The sequence below is a fragment of the Nomascus leucogenys genome, chromosome 7b, assembly GCF_006542625.1.
Source record: "Nomascus leucogenys isolate Asia chromosome 7b, Asia_NLE_v1, whole genome shotgun sequence".
Taxonomy (NCBI): Eukaryota; Metazoa; Chordata; class Mammalia; order Primates; family Hylobatidae; genus Nomascus; species Nomascus leucogenys.
In genome coordinates this window covers 41,532,122-41,549,165 of record NC_044387.1, presented here as the reverse complement: position 1 = coordinate 41,549,165, position 17,044 = coordinate 41,532,122, and positions in this window count along the sequence as shown.

The window sequence follows — 17,044 nt, the reverse complement described above, 5'->3', positions numbered from 1 at the left end:
TCCTTTACTTAGTTATTCGCTGGAGGAAAGAAAACAAAAACCAAAACAAGCAAACAAGAAAAAGATTAACAGCATGACTATGGCTAAAGGGTATTGTGACAACATTTTTACACCTAAGAAAATGAGAAATAGAGGATGCAGGTGGATGGGGGATTTTCTTCCTTCCTGATTCCAAGAGATTCCCGTATACTGTTACACTTCACTTATTCAATAGCTAAATTCAATTCTTAAACATTGTGTGCATATCTGAGTCTCAGTAAATCAAATTTACTATTATAGGCACCAGTAAAATATATGATTGAAAGATAAGTTTCAGTATTACTTAAAAGGTATTTTTCCTTTCAATACACGTGAATCTTTCAATCTCAGCGTTTTCTACTATGCTCTTTGGGCTGTGCCCCCTCAAAGTGTTACATAGCAGTACCTTCATCCAAGATTGTGTCAAGCTTTCCTGTATTGAGATAGTATTATGAAAACTATTATATATGTGTGTGTGTATATATATATGTTTTTACTACAATATAATACTGGAAATGCCCTAGCATGCCCTCTTTCTTCTAGAATATATTACCTGTCATTGTAGGAAAATTCTTTTATATCTTCTCTAAAACTTCCATTGAGAATCTGTGAACTAAGATTATCTTCTTATGGCCTCCTTTGCAAAGTCATTTTGAAAAATTGTCATTTAATTTATGATGTAAATAAACATTTTCAAAGAGAAGTTAAGACTTTTAAGATCAGTGCTGGAAATTGCTATTACACAGAAATTAAACTTACTTTCTATGGTGCATAATACCCAATCTCAGAAATTACAAAATGAGAAAAGTAATTTATCTTTTATTTGCTGCTGATTAAATTTTGACATCATGTCAAGCTTAATTGCAGACTATAATCTGAAATCTGTATTTTTATCTCAAGAAGGCTGCTAGTGACTCTGTGTGTCAACAAGATGATCCAGCCATACTTGACTGGATAAAGGAAGCAACCTATTTATTTATTTATTTTCTCAAGAAAATTCATAATTCAGTGGACACCCACTGAATTATCCCAATGTATTATACATTGGGATAAAAGAAATGTATAAGGCAGTGAGATGAAATGAATTCTCTTTTCTATAAATATTTACATTTTCAAAATGTATAATGTAGGGTGTTCTAAAGTTTGGCTTAAAGGAGCATCCCTCTCCAGGTAAGTGGGAGGAGGTATAGCAGCACATTTAAAAAGCTGAAGAGATTGCAAAACTAAATCACATCAAACGCTGAGGAGTAGCATAAATAGGATTGTATCTCTGTGCATTTTCAGTAGTTACTATGCAGATAGAGCACTTTTGTGGAATTAGTTTGGCTCATGTTCAGCTCCCAGCAATATCAATATTAAATCTCTAGTACAGTTGAATAAGTAGGGGATTAACATATTTCCAGATTCATTTTACTATGTACCGTGATGGTTTATTTCTCATATTAAAAAAAATAACTTCTGAAGTTACACCACAGATAAATGATTTCACTGTAACAACATGGGAAACTGTAGACATTTTAGGTATTAAAAAAATCTATTTAGTAGCTTTAAGAAAACTTAAAAAGGAAACGATTCCTTTCTGCATATTTTAACATGTTGATATTTTTGCACAAATGACATTTTCTGAATATAGTGGATGAACATTACCCTTGGGCTAATTTACTAAAATATCACATTTAAAATGTTATCATTTGATCCTTCTTTCTTTATTCCTTTTCTTTTACGCAAGTAGGCATAACAAAAAGTGCATAGCTTCTGTCCAGAACATCGTCTTATAGCAAGTTCTATTTTGTTTGTCCTTCGTCTACAATTCTGCTTTTGAAGAATTGTACAATACACACAAAAAACAGAATATCTGCCACTAGTAGTACTTTAGATTCTGCCAGATAGAACCATCAATATAAAAAAGAAAAAAAAACACACAACAAAAAACAAACACTGCCTTTCTTAGATTACCCTTCAGCCATCACAGTGACAAAATAATTGTAGGACCAGTAAGATTAGTCAGACCACATGGGTACAGGACACTGAGTCTGTGACTGAAGCAAACGTGCTATTAAGAAGGTAGCCAACTAAGGGCATGCTGTTCTGACACCTCTTGTGCTGCCTGGGAATACAGAATGCCCTCTTTGAGTGACAGTCAGGGCTCAAGGATTACCATAATTAAAACATACATATATGGTGCATTTGTAACAGTTTAAAGTTCCAGCAAGTAAAGATTAGTCACAACTGGAAACTGGCATGGTGACTGGCTTAAAGGTAATGCTGAGTTCAGGTATTAGAGGTAACAAACACTCTTCTAAGAAAAGCACAACTCTAAACTCAAGGGCTCTGTTTGCCTCAGAAAATGTGCTACCAGAATCTAGGTATTCGTGGTATGGTCTGGAATAAAAAAATAAACTCATTGGCTTTGATTCATTCTATTTTTCTTTCCTTTTCCTTTCTTTCTTTCTCTCTTTCTTTCTTTCTCTCTTTCTTTCTTTCCTCTCTTTCTGTTTTTTTTTTTTTTTTTTTGAGATGGGGTTTCACTCTTGTTGCTCAGGCTGGAGTGCAGTGGCACGATCTCAGCTCACCGCAACTTCCACCTCCCCGGTTAAAGCGATTCCCCTGCCTCAACCTCCCAAGTAGCTGAGATTACAGGTGCCCACCATCACACCCAGCTAATTTTTGTATTTTTAATACAGACTGGTTTTCACCACGTTGGCCAGGCTGGTCTCAAATTCCTGACCTCAGGTGATCACCTGCCTAGGCCTCCCAAAGTGTTGGGATTACAGGCATGAGCCACTGCACCTGGCCTCGTTCTATTTTTCTAACCAGGCAACAGAAACTGAGAAGCTTTGGGTCTTACGTTTTATAGGGAAGCCAGAAAACATTTCTCCCTCTGTAAGAGCCAAGTGATAAAACATTCTGGAAAGTCACATGAATTATTATCTACTGAGGATTGAATTGACAAGCATCATGTGGATTACTGCCTGGGCCTACTCTAACTTTTCAAATCCACCACCAGCACGAATGGCTATACGAGGTTACGTGTACCCTGTAAATTACAGGGGTTTATATTATATGTTTCTAGCATCTGGTAGATTTATTTCTTTAAACAACCACTGCGTATCTCACTGCTATGCCTCTAAAATTAGCTTTTTGGCACAAAGCAAAAATTGTGTGTGTTTGTGACTTTTAAAATTAGTAGCCTAATTTAATATGAAATGATGGTAGTATAATGTTTCGATTCATTTAATACACCAGGTAAAGATACAGATTTAGTTTCCAGGAATGATAATTGCTGAGGATTACTTCTAGTCTGTTTTTAAACAAATTAAATCTGAGGAAAAATTGTGGACTCTAAATTCAAGCAGTTACCTGCTTTGAAAAAATCTCCTTCAAACGATTGTTCATTGAAAATATAAAGTAACTTCAGTCCCTAAACTCGTACATCTTATACTATAATTGTAAAAGATTTAGGGGAGAAAAAATTCATATTTATACTAATTAGGTAACTTATTCCACAAATTATTTATTAAATGCATGTGCAAGTGGTTATCTGAGGGGGTGACAACTTAGGATGTATTTTAAAAATTTGTGGGCATCTTTCTTGAAGTCATAATGAATTGGAGATACCACTGGCATTTAGTATCTAGGTCCATCCTGAGTTATCTTGCAACGCATATATTATCTTCCCCTTCCCAAAGTAGGCAGTTTCCCCCTCAAACGTCCCCATGTTTCTTCTGTCTGGCTGAGAGTTTTCTCCAGCTTCACAGGAGCTTACTCAGCCACAGCAGGGGCAACCCAGTGGTGAGAAGCAGTTAAAGCCTCCAGTGGGTCAAGGGAATCCACGGATAAATGCCGGAGCCTTTGCATCCTCAGGTAAGAGACTTCTGAGTTGCTCCACGTGGTTTGTCAGATGATGCCCAGCTGGCTGGGCCCCGTTTACCCACAGCGATATCCCACACATTAGCTCACCTTTTATTCCTTTCTTTCTTTTCTACACCCATGTCCTTGTGATATAAATTGATGTTGAATATAAATCAAGAAATGGAGGGAGAAGGTCTCTGAAGCCATCTTTGCTCCTTCTCTATGTGATACTTATTGTCAGCTGTTTTGAACCCACTAGTGTAAGCTGTTCCATTTTGAAGGCATAGATTAAGTTATTTTTGTTTTTGTTTTTGAAACAGGCTCTTGCTTTGTTGCCCAGGAAGGACTGCTGTGGTGCAACTGCAGCTCACTGCAGCCTCAGCCTCCTGGGCCCACACAATCCACCCACCTCAGACTCTGAAGTAGCTAGGACCACAGGTGCACATCGCCATGCCTGGCTAGTTTATAATTTTTTTTGTAGAGATGGGATCTCACTTTGCTGTCCAGGTTTGAAGGTTCTTAATGTCAACCAGAAATGGTAGTCAGCAAATTTGCCTGGCTTTACTATATTGATTTACTACATCTGCATAATAAATATGCATATAGAAACTACTCATCACCCCAAACTTAAGCCATTTTACAAAACAGGTAATGGCAACATAGAATAAAGGAGCAAACTGGAAATTATATGGGAGCAGAAGGAGATTATTAGACAAAAGCATTCTGACCACAACTCTAAAGAAGACATTACAGACATTACCAAAAAAAAAAAAAAAAAAAAAATCACAGTAATTTAAGCAAAACAGTAGGAGGGAACTATTTAACTATTTAGGGAAGGGAGACATATCTATGTGTAGGCTTCATTGGTTCTAAAAAAGCGTTTACAAATTATAGGATAGTAAAATTAATGCAAAGATCAAATATTCCCTTTTTAAACAATATGTTAAACTATAAAGGCCTATAACCTAGGGGCTTGACTTCTACAGAGGGCTCAGGGAAGAGTACATGAGGAAGTGACATTTGGGCTGAGATCTGAAAGTTGAAGTGCATTTAATACACTGCTTAAGAAGGTAAGGAAGTATGTAATATATATTAGGCAAAAAATATCTAAATTGTTAATTGGTTTTAATGCGGTACTCATAGGGGTAGCATCTGAAAAGTGCTTGAATGTAGATTACGTTATTTCCTGATGGTGTTCAACAAATGCAGTTTAACTGTAATTTTTTTAGCATACTTAGATTAAAAAAGTTTATGCCACTAAGCTATTGAAAATTGAAGATAATTAGTAAACTAGCATCAATATGAGTCTTAGGTGAAGTTGAGAAAATACTCATTCATTTTGTCAACAAAGGCTTATTGAGTACCGACTGTCAGTCACCATGCTAGAGACGCAATGATGTGACAACAGATATAACCTTTGCTTTCATAGACATACACTCTAGTATGCAATAATGACACTGATAAAAAGATCATGAAAATACTTGTAAAATTACACTGGTTCATTAAACTATAAAGGCATATAACATGGAGACTTGAACTATTTAGAGGGCTTAGGGAAGAGTATGTGAAGAAGTAACATTTGGGCTATCTGAAAGATTAGTAGAGAAAGATTTTTAACAGAAAGCACAGATGAAAGAATTACTAATTGACCAAATTCATTTTTTTGAAGAGATGATTGTGGTTGCAATGTAGAGAACAGAAGGAAAAGGCCACAGTTAATGCTATAAAACAATTAGGAAGTTTTAGCAATGACTATTCAAAGGAAAATAATGGTAGCTTGGACTAGAGAAATAGTCATGGATCTGAACATAAAGATGCAGTTTCAAGAGAGAGACAGGAGTTAGAACTAATGAATACAGGTTGAGAGAAACAGAAACAGGTAGAGAATGACTGCTGGTTTTGTGGCTGGTGTAACTGGATAGATGGTGGTAGTAACATATACTGAGGCAGGGAAACCAGAGGATAACTATCATTTCAGGTGAATCTTAAGTTTGGTTTTGGGCACACTGAGTTTCCTTATTTTTATTTTTTATTTTTTAAGACAATCTTGCTCTGGAATCTTGCTCTGTTGCCCATGCTGGAGTGCAATGGCTCAATCTCGGCTCACTACCACCTCCGCCACCCGGGTTCAAGTGATTCTCCTGCCTCAGCCTCCCTAGTAGCTGGGATTACAGGTGTGTGCTACCATGCCCAGCTAATTTTGGTATTTTTAGTAGAGACTGGGTTTCACCATATTGGCCAGGCTGGTCTCGAACTCCTGACCTCAAGTTATTTACCCACCTCGACCTCCCAAAGTGCTGGGATTATAGGCGTGAGCCACCGCACACAGCCAAGAGCACACTGAGTTTCAATTGTGATTGAGATGCCCAAAGAGAAATGCCAGATAAGCACCTGAATATTTATGAGCCTAGATATTGAAGAATAGGTAGGGTTTAGAGATATAAATCTCATATATCATTGTGATGCAGATTGTAATTGATTTTGATGGCATAGCTGAGAATGTGCAGTAGGGTGAGACAGGAAGAGCCCTGAATGGGAGACAGTTTATTTTGAACACTATCCAAATCTTAAACTGTAATGGAGAAGCTGGCGAGGTAGGAGGAAACAAGAAAAGATGTAATCACAACAGCCAAGGGAACAGAGTGCCTCAAAAAAATGTAATGTCAAATTCTGCTAAAGGAGCAAGAGAAGTAAAAATCATGAACTAGCTTTGAATGCAAATCTTGGCTCTACTTTTGTATACTACACTGCAGCTGGGCAAGTTATTTAAAATCCCCCTACCCATATAGTCTAGAGAACATTACCGACTTCACAGGTCTAATTTAAATAAGACGGTGTTTGCCTAGTGCTTAGCATACACATGTTCAATTATGGACATTTCAGCAAGGGCAGAGGAGGACTCTGGTTGGGTTTACAATGTCTCTGTAACCTCCTTGACATTCACTGTAATCAAGAAAAAATGAGTTTCCGATTCCTAACTTAAAATGAAGGTGGCAAATCTAGGTAGCATAAAGTTATTCCTAAAGCAATTCAAGTAGCTAAAGACTCAGAGAGCTGTGGTTATTACCTAATCTAATTACTACCTTCATTGAGCATCATCAGGGAATGATGGGTCTACATTAGGGCATTTTCCCACTATCATCTTCTATGTTCCTTAATTTATTGGGTCTGTTTCTTGAGTGTTTCCACTCATCTTCTCTCCCTGGTAGCCCATGTTGATTGCAAGTTGCGGTCAGGATGCTTGTGACTAACAATTATTCCCTTTGGCCCCAAACAATGGCTAATTGGTTGTTTTAATCTGTTATGAGGCCACTGCCTTTTCTTTTTCTTATGATACGACTTAAATTTGGGATTACAGGTAGCTTCTTTATGCAAACTTTTAATACAGCTAGATATTAAATATATTTAGTGGAAGTCAGGCAAATCTGCTAATTGCCACTTCTGGTTGATGTTAAGAATGTTCACCTGTACCTTCAAAACAATAGGTTACGTTAGCCAGTCTATGCACCTTTAGTGTGCATAAGAATCATTTGGGGAGCTTAATAAGCACTGTAATCTCAGCCTTTGCTGTCAGTTTCTGATTCCGTATGTCTTGTTTGGCACTCAGTTATCTTAGTTATTAAGAAGCCACCAACATAATTCTCATAATTCTAACAATATGGAACACTTAGTGCAGGAGGTGTAGTGACTTAAAATTATGAAGTAACTGGGTATACAGGATCTGAATCCCAGCTTTGTCACTTTTTAGCTGTGAAACCTTAGGAAATGTACTTAACCTTAAGTTTCCATATGTATAAAATAAGACTCAAAATAGTAGCTACATCTTAGTTTTATTGTGAGGGCTAAATTTGTTAATCATATAAAGTACTTAGAACAGTATCTGGCACATGCTAAGTACTTGTCTTAGGTTGAGTTACTTAGAAGGTAAAGCCTAGGAATCTGGCTGTATTTGCTTATTTGAGAGATGATCTTAGAAAACCAAAGAAAAGAATGAAGAAGGAGAGAGGGAAGGGAGAAAAGCCAGTAGAGAGTGAATTAATAAAATGTTTGCTACTATGAGCAACTGATAATACCAGGTGGCCTTCTAAGAGGTACTTCAGAATTGTCCCACCAGCGCAGGGGTCCCCCACCTCCAGGCCGTGGACTGATACTTCTCCAAGTCTTGTTAGGAACCGGGCTGGGCTCCACAGCAGGAGGTGAGCAGCCGCCAGGCCAGTGAAGCTTCATCTGGATTTACAGTCGCTCTCCATCACTCCCATTGCTACCTGAGCTCCACCTCCTGTCAGATCAGCGGCGTCATTAGATTCTATAGGAGCTCGAACTCTATTATTAACTGCACATGCCAGGGACCTCAGTTGTGAGCTCCTTATGAGAATCTAATGCCCGATGATCTGTCACTATTTCCCATCACCCCCAGATGGGACTGTCTAGTTGCAGGAAAACAAACTCAGGGCTCCCACTGATTCTACATTATGGTGAGTTGTAGAATTACTTCATTGTATGTTATAATGTAGTAACAATAGAAGTAAAGTACGTAATAAATGTAATGCACTTGAATCATCCCGAAACCATCTCCCGCTGACCTCATCCATGGAAAAAATTGCCTTCCACTAAACCGGTCTTTGGTGCCAAAAAGGTTGGGGACCACTGCACCAGAGAAAGTGGAGGCTGGAGATTTCATCCAGTAAGTTATGTTTCTCATTGGTTGAAAGTTTTCCCAGGGAGGTAACTTTCCCTCACATCTGGGCTATGCCTCTAAATGGCTGATCTGTCTTCTTGGGCTCTAGGGAAAGCCTCGTGGTGCAAAGCAAAAACATCATGGCAACTTGATAGGGGTCCTGGCAGTTTGTATGGAACTGTCAATCGAAAGCTGAGCTAAAATCAGGGGGCCAGAAGTATGTAAAGGGATTCATCCTAGGCATCTGCTACAATTGGTAAATCCAAATGACACAGTATGTGCTCAATAAACATTTGTCATTAATATCAGGTTTTAGGCATTGCTCCAGGTTCTTTACATGCTTATTTCATTAACTTTCATAAAAACCCTTTGAAGTATTACTATGCCCATTTTACAGAAATTGATAACTGAAGAGATTAATTAAAATTAAGATGCACAGTATCACACCAAGAGGCAGTCTTATTTTAAAACTAAGTGTTCTTTTGCTATAGCTATCTTTACCTCAATGGAGATAAATCTGAATGGTGGTAAGAAAGAAGATATATATCCCCAGAGTTTAAGTTTTTGAGCTTAAATACTTTATAGGAACAGTGGCAGGTTTGTAAACTTTCAAATACTAAGAATTAAAAAAAATTCCATATTTATTTATTAAAAATTGTAAGAAATGCCAATTTAGATTTCTACTCTTTAGAGTCAACCCAGTTATTTGTGGTTTAGGCTATGTGTAGCTGACCTAAGACTTTTTAAAAAATATCCTTTCTATTGCCATCTCACCATCAAATAGTTCCTCTATCTAAGATTGGTGGTGAAATTCAGGTCTAGATGAGTTTTTTAACTTATGAATAGCTACTATCTCATTTTGATGGGAAAAATACTTGAAGATTATATGGGATGAGTTATTTAATTAAATAATCTTTGAATCATAACATTTCAGAATAAATATTGCCTTAAACATCATCTAATTGGCTTAGTTCCTAATGGGTAAGTTGTTTATTGTCAAAATGTTTAAGAACACAGCTAAAGTGAACAATAAAATTATTTTTGAAGCTAATAAAAGCCAGAAGAGTAGATAAATAATCAGTCATTAGCATCTAATGATTTTGGGGGGGTAAATTTTGGTAAAAAAATTATTATGTTCATTTTGCAAAGAAGAAAATTGATACAATAAAATAAATCCTATTATAAGCTTGAACTTACTGACTAATCATCTTGAATTAAAAACAGTTAGTTGAAAATTTCAGCTTGTTGTTTAATTTATATTGTGAAATGAGATAAGTTGTTATATTTCTTATAAGACCCTTCCATATTCCAGCACAGAGTTGAAACAATACCTTAAAAGGAACACTTTTCTTAAAAGACTATTTTGCTAAGATTGAAATGTGAAATCACTGATATGCTGAGGAGTGATTTTGAAGTGGGACCCGGTGCTGTGTCTGCACTTGGGCTGAGCAGACCAGCTGTGCTAGTTGTTCTGTTGGAAGGAATACCTGCTGAGAGTGTAGCTGGCATGCATTCCTTAATTTCCTGAATTATCATATCTTTATAATCAGTTTCTGAGCCATGACACCATTATAAAGACTGAAATACCAGGTTCCAGGAGAGTTTCTAGGAGATATACTTTGAAGTGGAATATTTAATTTAGCCTTTGTCATTCAATGTGTGGTGTTCACATATGTGTGTGTGTGTGTATGAATTTATACATATATGTACATACACATAGATTTTTATGTTTGCCTTACCTAAGCCATGAGCCACTTATGTTAATTTATCATAATGAGTTTTCAGACCCCCAGAAGGTCTTCAAGTAGTTAAGTAAGAAATATTATCTCACTTAAGAAGGCTGAATCAGACAAAATATATTTGGATTGTGCACACACTCAGAGAAAAATAAAATTACATCTTACAGACACTGCAGGGTCCAAAATAATGGATACACTTTTAATTGAAAATGACAATGATATTATTTTCATAGTTTAATGATTAACAACTCTTTGCATGGGAGTGGATAGATGAAGTCAATTGGCTCATATTTTATAATCATGCTTTTATGAGGCTCCAGTATTCCTTGTTTATACATTCAATATTCTTTAGCCATTAGCTGTCATTTTGTCCCACGCAGTTTAGCATTTCATAGAGACATTATGGACTTTCGCAATCAGTGAAAACTGGTGAAATTTTGAATTCAGAGAACAACAGTATTATTAGAAATGCTCTTTCATATTTTATAGAACATTTTGATAGGGCTAAACGAAATAATCTGCCATCCTTGCTCCATACTTTTTAATTGCAATTATTGATTAGACTAAGCTTTATTGTCCAAAACTCAAAGGTTTCAAGTATGGGTGAGACAGAGGATAGCATGATAATATAAACAGAGACAAGGCATCCAGAAGAGGACCCTGTGTTTAGGGAAAATTATACACTTAGATGAGGAGCATGTTGGGTCTGAAGTGGTGAAGAGACATTCACATAAAAGAATCAGCAGGTCAGTTTTACATGCTTTACTGAGTCAAATGCTAAGATTCCCTTAAGAAAATTAACAATGGTTACTTCCTTCTTAGGAATTCATAAAAAAGCTTGCATTAATTTGGTGATAAGAATCCAATTGAGCAAGGGTAAGTAGCAAAATAAAAGGTCTCAAATATTTGTGCATCTAGTTTGGAGTGGACATAAGACATAGCTTGGACTAAGCATGAAGGTGGCAGGATTAAGTTTTCTGGCCCCAAATTGCCATCTATATTCTGGTGACTCACATACCTGTGTTTCCAGACCAGACTTCTATCTAAAGCCTAGTGGACAAGTTTACTTAAATGCTCATAGAGCATTTATGCTAAGTAATTGTATTTATGAAAATACATGTTTTTCATGTATCCAAAATCTGCTCCTTTTTTATTCTCTGTCAGTGAAAATAACCTCAAGCCTATAAAATTAACATCCTACAGAGGGTATATTTTAAATTTACAGAATATTCTTTTTAAAAATAGGATATGAATGGCATATGCCTTTATCTCTCTCCTTTTGGCTTAAGTTGAAAGTAGTCCCCAAACACGACTACAGTTTATAATTTGTCTTTTTTTTCTTAACCACTCGTGGTTATTATGACCGTGTTCTTAGATTTAGAAACAGATCAGCAAAGCATCTTATGTTTCTCTTTCATTCTAAACTATCTTGCAAGCAAACAAATCAAAACATAATAGAAAACTGGATTAAGTTGCTCTCAACTGGTCAGTGGTTCAGGGTAAAATATATGATAACCATATATTTTTCCAGATAGATTCCATCACTTTGCCTTCACCATATTCAATGAATGAAATATTTCATTTCGTACATGATGATATTGGCCATGTGATTTTCTGTGAAAGAGATAGAAAAAAATCCTCCCAAATCTTGTTTGGCTTGTTTACTTATTTAATTTTGGGTTCTACTCCCATTATTCCCTCTGAGTGTGTTCAAGTGTCTTGGTAAATTATGTGCCAGGTTACTACAGACCCAAGTCAACTTCTGAAGGCTGCCATAACAAAATGAAAAATGACAATAGGTCTGTTACTTTCCACCATTCCACTAGAATTTTGCTACGACATCTTTTTAGCCCTTTGAAGTTTGAGTTTAGGCCTTTAAAATTTGAGGCTTTTTTTTTTTTTTTTTTTTTGCAGTTGTCTCTCTTTCAACCTTCTACCTCATCTGGGGTCTAGGTCTTCTCTAATCCCCCTACATGGCATTTAAAATGCAAGATCCTAGATTCCCAAAATTTACAGGGGCACTTACAGCACCTTCAGTTGCTATTTTTGTTGTCTTGCTCTGTCTTCATTTTCAGCCCCTGAGAATATCTTTCAATACGTTTTGCTTTCAGCTATGCATCCAAAAATCTTTGTAACAATTTATACAGCACCCCTTAACATGTTTTAGAGCTGGAAGATTTTACAGATTGTGTAGCCCGCCATAGTGGTGGGAATGAGATCTCCCATCACAAGTTCATCTCAGGCTTTCCCCCATCCCTGGATTTTGGGTTCTTGTTTTTGTTTAGATTTACTGTTTTATATAACTTTTGTCATGTTATTTTGTACCTTTATCTTTTTTTTTCTTTTTTCTAGTAGAATATTCTTTAAGATTTCAAGATACTGACTCATTTCCTTTAAGTCTCACTTAAAGAAATTGAAATTAGTATTATGTTGATTGGGAGTATCAAAAGTGTAAAATAACAGTACTTTAAATGAGATAATGTTTCTCACTTCTGTTAAGGTGTAAAGTGGTTAGTCTAGGCTTGCAGCGTATAATATGTCTCTTCCAAGAGCCTTTGTTTCTGGCAGTTCATCACTTCTGGCATATGATAGTAGCTACTGCTTCAGCTACCAATTCCAGTTTTAGGTTATAGGACAGAATAAGGGACAAATAACTTTTATAATGTAGAAAGGACATTGTATTAGTCCGTTCTCATGCTGCTAATAAAGATACACCCGAGACGGGGTAATTTATAAAGGAAAGAGGTTAAATTGACTTACAGTTCCACATGGCTGGGGAGGCCTCAGGAAACTTACAATCATGGAGGAAGGTGAAGAAAACATGTCCTTTTTCACATAGCATCAGGGAGAAGAAGAATGAGTGCCCAGTGAAGGGGTAAGCCCCTTATAAAACCATCAGGTGTGACAACTAACTCACTATCATGAGAACAGGATGGGGTAAACAGCCCCCATGTCTCAATTATCTCCACCTGATCTCTCCCATGATTCATGGGGATTATGGGAACTACAACTGAAGATGAGATTTGGGTGGGGACACAGCCAAACCATTTCAGGCATACACCAGTAATTTTATAAGAGAAGTTCACAAAAGTGGCCAAATAACACTTTGATCTATGTATTATTGACTAGAATTTGTTCATACTTGCTGCAAAAAAGACAAATGCTCTTGATTCATTCTCTAGGTAAATATTGGAGTCCTATTACCAGAGCAAAAGTAAAAAACAGGCTTTAAAATAAACAGCTTTCTATGTCACATTATTTTTATAAGAATGAATGTCGTCCAAGAGAAAGAGTAAAGGACTACCCATCATCCCAACCCTTGCCATTCAGAAAAATTACTTTCTAAGAAGACATAATTAATGTCTTCAAACTACAGGCCCAGTTTTTATGATCTAGGTGACATTTGTTAAGATGACCCAAACAAGGTGTACATGACTGCGATAATCAGTGAACAATTCCACAAGAGGTTTTTCTAAATCCACCAATGGTGTTTGAGTTATATGAGCAATATCTCCAAAATTTAGTGGGAACTCGATAGTACTTCTTCGTCCCTGCCCTCTAGCCGCTGTAGTTCTTGCCCTGGTATTACTGCATTCCAAGATGACTGACTATATTTAGAGCTTCTAAAAACAGGTCCAGGACAGTTAAGGAACAACTCTTTCATACTTTGTTGCCTCATTGAGTCAAGAAAATAGCCTTGCCTAAGAACTATAGATTTACTTCAATTCAGAATGGAGAAAAAAATAAGCACATATAAGCCACAAATGGAGATTCTCAACTTACAGCTGCACATCTTGTTAGTGAGAAATTCTCTATAGTACAGTCGAAACTCTTTTCCCATGTTTTAGGGAGGTGAAGCTTTGATGTACTTTATTGGATGTGTACCAGGAAGTAAGAAGAGACTAGTGGTTAAGTCAGACACCATGTAATAAAGAGGTCCTCAATTATTTATTATTTTTTAAAATAGCAAATCTGTTAATGCCTCTTGGAGGCACTGGTGTGTCCAGAATTGGTTCCTTCTGGTGGGTTCTTGGTCTCGCAGACTTCAAGAATGAAGCCGCAGACCCTCGCAGTGAGTGTCACAGTTCTTAAAGGTGGTGTGTCCGGAATTTGTTCCTTCAGGTGTTCAGATGTGTGTAGAGTTTCATCCTTCCAGTGGGTTCGTGGTCTTGCTGACTTCAGGAGTGAAGCCGCAGACCTTCGCGGTGAGTGGTATAGCTCATAAAGGTAGTGTGGACCCAAGGAGTGAGCAGCAGCAAGATTTATTGTGAAGAGCGAAAGAACAAAGCTTCCACAGCATAGAAGGGGACCCAAGCAGGTTGCTGCTGCTGGCTCAGGTGGCCAGCTTCTATTCCCTTATTTGGCCCTGCCGACATCCTGCTGATTGGTCCATTTTACAGAGCACTGATTGGTGCGTTTTTACAGAGTGCTGATTGGTGTGTTTACAATCCTTTAGCTAGACACAGAGCACTGATTGGTGCATTTACGATCCTTTAGCTAGAAACAAAAGTTCTCCAAGTCCCCACCCGACCCAGAAGTCCAGCTGGCTTCACCTCTCAATCCCTGCTCTAAACAGGACACCCCAGCTGCTGTTGGGAATTGGGCAATGACTGCTCTAGCTACTTCCTGCTGGATGGGGTGAAGAAGGGTCCTGCAGTGGTAGTGTCCTCCAGAGGAGAACTCTTTAGGGCAGTGAAAGGGCCAGCAGGTTGGTCTAGGGGTCCTCAGTAGAAGTTGATAGTTGAGCGTATTTGGGGTTCCATTTGTAAGGCCATCTGTAGCTTGATGGCCTCAATCCTAGAAGAAACAAATTTGACAAGGAGGTTAAAATACAGGGCCCAAAGGCGAGTAATAGCAAGATGGCTGCCATGGGACCTAGAAAGGGAAGAAGCCATGTTGCCCAACTCCAGAGGTTGGTATAAGAATTTGAAAGGTGTTGTCTGATTTCAGAAGCCTTTTCCTGTAAATGCTGGGCAACATCTCATACTATCCCCAACTGGTTAGTGTAAAGACAACACTCTTTCCCTAAGAAGGTGCAGAGTCCTCCTTTCTCGGCAGTGAGGAGGTCTAGGCCCCAGTGGTTTTGGAGAGTCACTGCTGCCAAAGAGTCTTTTTGGGATTGTAGAGTAAGGATAGATATCATTATTTCTTGCAAACTGTCTGAGAAATCCTTTGAGAGTGTGTGGTAGTAGGATAATCCATGTTACGCTGTTAACTTTTAGCAACTTTTACATTTGTTGAAAACTTCATAAGTTTGAGATTTTAATTTTTCTTTGCTATTAATAAAACCTCTTTCAGTCCATATTCACTTAGAATTGGTATAGATGGCTCCTTTCTGATTCTGCAAGTACTTCAAGGTTTGGCTGAGTGCAAACAACCCTTGAGCAAACCAATTATTAGGCAATTTTCCTAACTTTGCTTCTACAAGGGTTCCCTTGCCACTTACTGAATACTCATTGTGTCTTTTTCCCTTAATCACCTGGGAGGAAGCATCTATCTTCCTGTCCTGAAGGGAATTCCTCCTAGGTCTGGTCAGACCATTGTATGGTAATTAATTAAGATTTAGATCCCCTGTTAGGAAACCTGCTGGGTTAAGGATTTTTGATAGGGAGGCTATAGGTTGTTAGTGGCCTCAGTGCTTTTGGGCTATGCCCTTGTTTACACTGACAACAAGGTGGTATTGGAGTGTTATAGGGTTACAGAGAAGACCTTCAATTATCAATTATAGGTTTTAAATTTACCCTGGCTTTTAAAGGAAAAGGGTACACTGTTTTTCCTTTACTACTTCCATCTCTCTTTCTTTCTTTTTGACTTCTTCTTTGTCTCTCTGTTTCTGACTCCCTCCTTTTCTCATTCTCTTCCTCTCTCTCTCTTTGACTTTCTGTTTCTCTCTTTGACTCCTTCTTTGTCTCTTCCTCTCTCTCTTTGACGTTCTGTCTCTCTCTCTCTCTCTGACTCCCCCTTTGTCTCTGTCTCTGTCTCTTCCTCTCTCTTTCTGTCTCTTTCTCTCTTTCCTTTCTGCTAGTCTTTCCTTGCTTCTGCTAGCCACTTACGCTGCTGTTCTCCCCTCTTTTTCCCTTTTTTGATGGCTTTGGCAGTGTAAGACTTCCACCTCCTTGAGTTTTTGCACTGTGTGCAATAACTCCATGATTTACTTGTAGTATTTAACGGGGGTTCCCCCAGAGGTTAGGAACTCCCTTTCTTTCCATATTGCAGCATGGGCATGTAGGATTAGATAAGCATACTTGCTATCTGTATACACATTTATTCTTTTTCCCTTTCCCAGTTCTAAGGCTCGGGTAAGTGCCACTAGTTCTGCTAACTGGGTGCTGGTCCCTAGGGGAAGAGGCTTGCTTTCAAGTATGGTTACATCACTAAATATGGCATAACCTGCCCTTCATATCCCATTCTCCACAAATGAACTTCCATCTGTATATAGGTTAAGGTCAGGATTAGCTAAGGGGACTTCCAAGAGATCATCTTGGGTGGCATAAGTCTGGACTATAATTTGTTGGCAGTCATGCTCGATTGGTTTCCCATTCTCTGGGAGAAAAGTGGCAGGGTTGAAAGCCACGCATGCATGTATTTGAAGCACTGGCCCCTCAAGGAGTAGCACCTGGTAGCTAAGTAGGTGGTTGACTGATAGCCATAAGCTTCCTTTGGCACCTAGTATGCCATTTACATCATGAGTAGTCCAGACAGTGAGATCCTTTCCGTTTTTTATTTTATTTTATTATTATTATACTTTTTGATAGCC